We start from the raw sequence: 8,418 nt of genomic DNA, 5'->3' as shown, positions 1-8,418 counted from the left end.
CTGTTGTCACCACTTCCCACATAGTCTCAGGGAGCGCGCCTCCCAGGGCAGAGCACTTGGTGACTGTGCAGTGTGGGACGGGCTTCTGTCTTCCGTAATGTGATGACATTTTCTTCTTACAGCACAGGTGTGTCTAAGAGCTGCTGCATTTTGGGGATACAAAGTAAGGTTTTCGTGTTATGTGTGCTGAAAAGATTCGTTAAGATCTCATGAGGAGAAACAAACGCATGTGCTGTTGGGGAGGCCCCAGGAGCCCATCTCTTCGCAGGGGCGCAGAGAATCTGCCTGTGGTAACTGTTCTGGAAGTCAAGTCTCTCTGGAGGCTCATGTCTTGCAGGGAAGAACTAGGCTGGCAAATCCGTTAATTTTGGTCCGTTTTAGCCCTTATGGCTTAATGTTCACATATCCCCCACCCCAGCCCTGTGGTAGTCACTGTGGCTGCTTGTGGGTGTCGAAGTGGGTGCTAAGAACCTTGTCCCCCACAGATTGGGGTTCTAGGTTTAGACTGTGGATTGCTGCTTTTGGTGGCGGAGGTGTAGACAGGGACAGACTCCCATTCTTATAGTCCCATCCCCTGAATCTGCTTCAGGGAGTTTAAAAGGCCAGTTCTTGTTTCTTTTTCTTTTGTATTTGTCCTGCTGTACTTCTTTTGTGGATCAAACATTTAAGGATTAGGACTTAGAAGAACAAATGCATGTTCAAGGGAATTTGGAACAATTGCCCAGGGAAGGACATGTACTCAGAGAAGAACTGAGACGACTTCGAGTTTTCACCTCTGGCTGGCATGGCACACCCTTACAACAATCAAAAAAATCCAGCCATTCTGGTGAAGGGAGAGTATCTGATTTCCAGAGTGACCACATGATGAGATTCAAATGTCCAGTTGTCAGCAAAATCACAAGTTATACTTTAAAAAAGCAGGAAAGTAGAATATGGCCCATTAAAGGAAAAAATGCTGTCTCTTAGGAGGATGAGATGGTGGACTTTCCAGACAAAAACTTTAAAACAACCATCATAAAGACACTCAGTTAAAGGAAAACATGCACAGAGTCCAGAAAGTGCAGTATGAACAAAATAGAAATACCAGCAAAAAAAAAAAAAAAAAAGAAAGAAAAAGGTGCCCCCAGTATTCTGGAGCTGGAAAGTGCAGGTAACAAAAACAAAAAGATAGATGGGATGATGTCAAATCTCTGTGCTTCAAAGGAAATAACAGTGAAAAGATAGCTTTAGGAAATGGGAGAAAACATTTGCAAGTATTTATCTTATAAAATTAATATCCAGAACATTTAAATTTTTTTTTCAACGTTTTATTTTTTTTTGGGACAGAGAGAGACAGAGCATGAACGGGGGAGGGGCAGAGAGAGAGGGAGACACAGAATCGGAAACAGGCTCCAGGCTCTGAGCCATCAGCCCAGAGTCCGACGCGGGGCTCGAACTCACGGACCGCGAGATCGTGACCTGGCTGAAGTCGGACGCTTAACCGACTGCGCCACCCAGGCGCCCCAATATCCAGAACATTTAAGAGACTCCTACAACCAACTACAACTATCTGATTAAAAAATGGGCAGAAGGGGTGCCTGGGTGGCTCAGTCAGTTAAGTATCTGACTCTTAATCTTGGCTCAGGTCATGATCTCAGGTCCTGAGTTCAAGCCCTGCATTGAGCTCCATGCTGGGCATGGAGCCTACTTAAGGAAAAAAAGGTGTACCAAAAACCATAAAATACCTAGGAAGAAACCTAACCAAAGAGGTGAAAAGTCTATACACTGAAAACTATAGAAAACTTATGAAAGAAATTGAAGAAGACACAAAAAAATGGGAAAACATTCCATGTTCATGGATTGGAAGAACAAATATCGTTAAAATGTCCATACTACCCAAAGCAATCTACATATTCAATGCAATCTCTATCAAAATAACACCATTCTTCACAGAGGTAGAAAAAGCAATTCTAACGTTTGTATAGCAACAGAAAAGACCCCGAATAGCCAAAACAATCCTGAAAAAGAAAACCAAAGCTGGAAGCATCACAATTCCAGACTTTAAAAGTATTCAAAAGCTGTAATCATCAAGACAGTATGGTACTGGCACAAGAACAGACACTCAGATCAATGGGACAGAATAGAGAACCCAGAAATGGACCTACAAACATATGGCCAAGTAATCTTTGACAAAGCAGGAAAGATAATCGAATGGACAAAGACCATTTCTTCAGCAAATGGTGTTAAGAAAACTGGACAGCAATGTGCAGAAGAATGAAACTGGACCACATTCTTACAACATATACAAAAATAAACTCAAAATGGATGAAAAACCTAAAGGTGAGACAGGAAGCCAATTCCTAGAGGGGAAAACAGGACCTCGGCTGCCGCAACTTCTTATTTGACATGTCTCCAGAGGCAAGGGAAACAAAAACAAAAATGAACTACTGGGACCTCATCAAGATAAAAGGCTTCTACACAGGAAAGGAAACAATCAACAAACTAAAAGGCAACCAACAGAATGGGAGAAGATATTTGCAAATTACATATCAGATAAAGGGTTAGTATTCAAAATGTGTAAAGAACTTACCAAACTCACCCAAAAAAACAATCCAGTGAAGAAATGGGCAGAAGACATGAATAGACATTTTTCCAAAGAAGACATCCAGATGGCCAAAAGACACATGAAAAGATGCTCGACATCACTCATCATCAGGGAAATACATACAAATCAAAACCACAAGGAGATATCACCTCATACCTGACAGAATGGCTAAAATTAACAACTCCAGCAACAACAGATGTTGGTGAGGATGTGGAGAAAGGGGAACTCTTTTGCCCTACTGGTGGGAATGCAAACTAGTGCCACCATTCTGGAGAACAGTATGATGGTTCCTCAAAAAGTTAAAAACAGAACTACCCTACAACCCAGCAATTGCACTACTAGGAATTTGTCCAAAGGATACAAAAATGGTGATTCAAAGGCACATGCACCCTAATGTTTATAGCAGAATAATCAACAATAGCCAAATTATGGAAAAAGCCTAAATGTGCATCAACTGATGAATGGATAAACACGTGTGTGTGTGCGTGTGTGTGTGTACACACACAATGGAATACTACTAGGCGATCAAAAAGAATGTAATCTTGCCATTTGCAACAACGTGGATGGAACTAGAGTGTATTATGCTAAGCAAAACAAGTCAGAGAAAGACAGATCCATGATTTCACTCGTGTGGAATTTAAGAAACAAAACAGATGAACATAGGGGAAGGGAAGGAAAAATATAAACAGGAAGACAAACCATAAGAGACTCTTAAACACAGAGAACAAACAGGGTTGCTGGTGGGGTGCTGGGTTGGGGGATGGACTAAAGGGGTGATGGGTATTAAGGAGGGCACTTGCTGGGAGGAGCACTGGCTGTCATATGTTAGCGATGAACCACTAAATTCTGTTCTTGAAATCGTTACTACACTGTATGTTAACTAACTTGGATTTAAAAAAGAAAAAAAAAAGGTGGGACCCCTGGGTGGCTCAGTCAGTTGAGCATCCAGCTTTGGCTCAGGTCATGATCTCATGGTTCATGAGTTCAAGCCCTGCATCGGGCTCTCTGCTGTCACTGTGGAGCCTGCTTCAGATCCTCTGTTCTGCTCTCTCTACTTCCTGGCTCATGCTCTCTTTCAAAAATAAACAAACAAACAAAAAAGGCAGAAAACTTGGAACAGTTATCCAAAGAAGATACACAAATAACCAACCAGGCACATGAGAAGATGCAGAAAATCAGTACTATAGAGAAATCCACTACAAGTTCACTCCCACTAGGACAGACACTCGAGAAATAGCAGGTGCTGGCAAGGTTGTGGAGGAAAGGAGCCCTTGTGCACCATTGGTGGGAATGCAGACTGGTGCAACCGCTCTGGAAAACAGTATGGAGGCTCCTCAAAAGTTAGAATCATCATGAGCCACCAACCTCACTTCTAGATATAAACCCAAAGGAATTTGAAGTAGGATCCCGAAGAGGTATGCAACCTCATGTCTCTTGCAGAATTACAGTAGCCGCTAGCAGAAAGCAGAAGTCCGTGGGTGGATGGACGGATGGACGGATGGACGGATGGATGGATGGATGGATGGATGGACGGACGGACGGACGGATGGATACAGGAAATAGCAAATGCACACAGAGGAGTATTGTGCAGCCTTTAAAAGATAGGAAGCCCTAACACATGTGAAGTATGGATGGACTATGAGGACCCTGCCAAGTGAGAGGAGCCATTTGCAAAAGGACAAAATGCCTGGAGTCCACCTTGAAGTACCCAAAGTAGTCAAAATCCTAGCAAGAGGGAATTGAAGAGTGGGAACCAGGGGAGGAGGAGATATTAGTGCTTACTGGGTACAGAGTTTCAGTTTTGCAAGATGTAAAGGTTCTAGAGGTTTGTTGGACACCAATGTGAATATACTTAACTGGTATTACACAGTTAAAAATGGATTAATATGGTATATTTAATGTTTAAGGGTTTTTTACCATTAAAAAAGCAAAAACTCCCAGCAAAGAAAAACACTGGACCAGGTGTCTTCACTGGTGAATTCTACCAAATATGTAAAAGAACAACTAACACCAGTCCTTAAACTTTTCCCCTAAAATGAAGAGGAGGATATACATCCTAACTCTTTGCATGAGGCCAGTATTGCCCTGACATCAAGACCAGACAGAGACACCACAAGAAAACTGGAGACCAATATTCCTCATGAATATTGACACAAAAGTCCTCTACAAAAGGCTAGCCAACCACATTGCAAGGTGACCAGCACATTGTAAGGATGATGCAGCACGATCATATGAAGTTCCTAAGAGTCAAGGATGGGTCCACCTGCAGAAGTGACTGATGTAGCCCGTTAGCATGATGAAACACAAGAACCACATGACCCTCTCAGTCGCTGCAGGAAGAGCATTTGACAAAATTCATTACCCTTTCACGGTAAAAGCACTCAAACTAAGTATAAAAGGAAACTACTTCAGCGTAATAAACACCATCTCTGGAAAACCCCAGCCAACATCATGCTCTCGCAAAAGACTGAAACTTTCTCTGAGATCAGGAACAAGCAAGCACACCCTCTCTGGCCACTCCTATTCAACAGTGCAGAAGTCCTAGCCAAAGCAGGTAGGCGAGAAAAAGGCATATAAATTGGGAAGGAAAAATTAAATCATCTCTGTTCACAGACAATACAATTTTATATGTAGGGAACTCTAAGTATTTTGTACACACAAAAAAAAAAAAACCCTCAGCAAATTTTGCAGGATATAAAATCAAGCTACAAAAATCAGTTATGTTTTAGGGGTGCCTGGGCGACTCAGTCAGTTTAACATGCAACTCTTGATTTTGGCTCAGGTCATGATCTCATGGTTTGTGAGGTCGAGACCCACGTCGGGCTCTGCACTGGCAATGCGGAGCCTGCTTGGGATTCTCTGTCTCTCTCCCTCGTTTTCTGCCCCTCCTCCACTTTCTCTCTCAAAACAAAATAACAAAAATTTTTGAAAAATCAGGTTTTCTTTTAATGTTTGTTTATTTTGAGAGAGAGAGGAGGGGCAGAGAGACAGAATCCCAAGCAGGCTCCACACTGTCAGCACAGAGCCCGATGAAGGGCTTGATCTCACAAATCACAAGATCATGACCTCAGCTAAAATCAAGAGTCGGACAATCAACTGACTGAAACACCCAGGCGCCTGCAAGATCAGTTATGTTTCTATACACTAACAATGAACAACCCAGAAACTAAATTAAAATAATTCCATTTACAATAGCATGAAAAAAAATAAAATTTTTTTTTTAGGAATTAACCGAGGAGGTGAAAGATGTGTACACAGAAAAGCATAAAACATTGCTGAAAGAAATGCAAAGGCAAACTTGGAAAGACCTCTTGCGTTCCTGTGCCGGAGGACATGATGTCACCCGCAGTGGTAGACAGATTGAGTGCAGCCCTTACCAAAATCCCAGCCATGCTTTTATAGAAATAAAAAGTCCATCCTAAAGTTCATATGGAATCTCAAGGAATAGCCGTGATAATCTTGAAAAAGAATAAAAGTGGAGGACTCACACTTGTTGAGTGCACAACTTGCCGCAAGGCTACAACAATCAAAGGGGTACGGGACTGGCCGGAGGTGGCCGTGGATGCCAGCAGGGCAGAAAAGCCCGGGCAGCCTTAAGGACGGGGTCGTGTGGCGTGCCGGGAGCTTCCTCTGTTGCAGTAAGGGTTCTACAGACAACTGGAAATCTGGAGAAAGACAACAGGAATGGAGATAGTAAATTACAGTCACTCCATCTGGAGGCAGCCCAAGGAGAGGGGCGGTTCACCACAGCTGCAATTTTCAAAGACCTCTGGCGGGGCGAGAATTGGCCCTCTGGTCCAGGCCTTGCAGCCTCAGAGAAGCGCTCTGCGGTCACCTGGGGCCCAAGCCCCTGCCTCACCGGAGGGAGCCTGAGTCCCCCGCCCAGCCAGCTGCACACCTGCGAGTCTGGTTGTCTGGGTGACACGGTTCCTGTCCCTGGCTCCTATAAGCACCCTCCATGCTGGCTGCAGGCTGCCTACTTGGGAACTCTGCCCTCGCCTAGAAAATCTGACATTACCTTTATTTGTGCTGAACTTCTGTCCCTGTTCCAACCTCTGCCTCAGACTTCTCCCACAGTTATCAAAAAGAAATTAAATCTTATTAATTCATTTAACAATGTAACCCTAACTTAAAGCATACCCTCAAGATCCTTTCTCTGCTTGACGCTCTCAGAACTTGGGGTTTCAGCCTCTTACCCTCTGTTTTGTGTGTGTGGTAAAATACACATAAAACCCACCGTTTCCAAATGTATGTGCAGAGGCACGAAGAACATTCACATGCTTGTGCAGCCATCAGCGCCATGCGTGTGTTCTGTGAGTTCCGCGTGAGTTAAGACATTCTCACATTGGCAGGTTAAGCCAAAATACATGCTGATCTTCTCAAGTCCAGGACAGTGGTGGAATTTGTTCACCTCATGGATTAGCATGGAATGAAGACCAGGAAAGGCAGGACTGGGACTTCGATATTGGATTGCATGTAGTTACCCCTAGACTCCAGCTGGGGTGCAGCTGAACTGTTTGGAAAGCTGGATCATTTCAGGTCTTGCTTTCAGGATGTGTTGGGTGAGACCAAGCAGTCCTAAATCCAGGCGAACCCTTCCACCAAGACAGGACACTTGTGAGTATCTGCCCGTTGCTGGGGACCATGAGGCTTTCTGTTCTGGCTGGCAGATCGAGGCGCTCTTCAGGGTCCCCGGGGGTGCTGGGCACTGTTGCCTCCAATCTTCTGCTTGGTTTTTTTCCCCCTTACGTGTGGGGGGACCCATCCTTAGCCGTAGTCTTGAGGAGTGACTACTGGCACATAGCCAGGTTCTTTCCAGCGGCCCAAGTTATGACGTGGAATGGGTGAACGTGTTATAATTTGCACTTCGCTATGATGGAAAACTTACAGCACGCCAACATTTCTGATTTCCATTGTTCACGGGCTTTTGGCAATCCCTGGAAAGCATCATCTGTGCCCAAGTGGAGTGTGAAGATAAAACAGGCTTCAGGAATCATTACCACTGTTTGGGTCTCCTTTTTTGTTTTGTTCTCTTTAATTTTAAGCTTGCCTTATTCCAAAAAGGATTTTAGAAAATATGTGGGAATTACAGAATCAAAGATTCCAGTGATCCCCCAGTACAAGTGCCTCCAGAAGGCATTTGTCTAAAGGAGAAGGTTTGGACACCATTAAAGCAGGGACAGGAAAGGCATGAAACACCACCCTTAAATCCAGGGTCACAGAGACCCACAGAAGCACCGTGTTCTCTTTGAAACCTGGCGGGGGAGCTGAGTAGCTCCTGGAGCCCCTCCATATATGGCGGCTTCAGTGTGAGTGTGCAGGCATGCCTGCACCTGCTTGTACTCTCTGAGTGAGGACTTTTCCAAATACTGAAATAACTGGCTGGTTAAGAAAACCACACGCAGCCTTCCCTTAATCCACCAAGGAGGGTGGTGAAATGTATACTTGCCTCACAGCTCAGTGTAAAATTAAGAATAGAAATGATAGGGGTGCCTGCGTGGCTCAATCAGTTAAGCATCTGACTCTTGGTTTGGGCTCAGGTCGTGATCTCACGGTTTGTGGGATTGAGCCCCACATCAGGCTCTGTGCTGCTGGTGTCAAGCCTGCTTGGGATTTTCTCTCTCTTTCTCTGCCCCTCCCCACCTCTCAAAATAAATAAACTTAAAACAAAAATAGAAATCACAGGCTTGGATTTTAATGCTGGATGACATATATTTAATACTCCATTATAGCTGATAATGCCATTAAACCCCTATGTGCAATATTACAGAATGTCAGAGAAGAAGAGAATCTCAGAGTGCATTTTTAAAAAGAACACGCTGTTCCGGGGTCCC

Source organism: Puma concolor, chromosome B4 (genome assembly GCF_028749965.1).
Source record: "Puma concolor isolate L17-30 chromosome B4, mPumCon1.1.hap2, whole genome shotgun sequence".
NCBI lineage: Eukaryota > Metazoa > Chordata > Mammalia > Carnivora > Felidae > Puma > Puma concolor.
The sequence above is the reverse complement of the archived record's forward strand: the minus strand, read 5'-3'. Positions refer to the sequence as shown.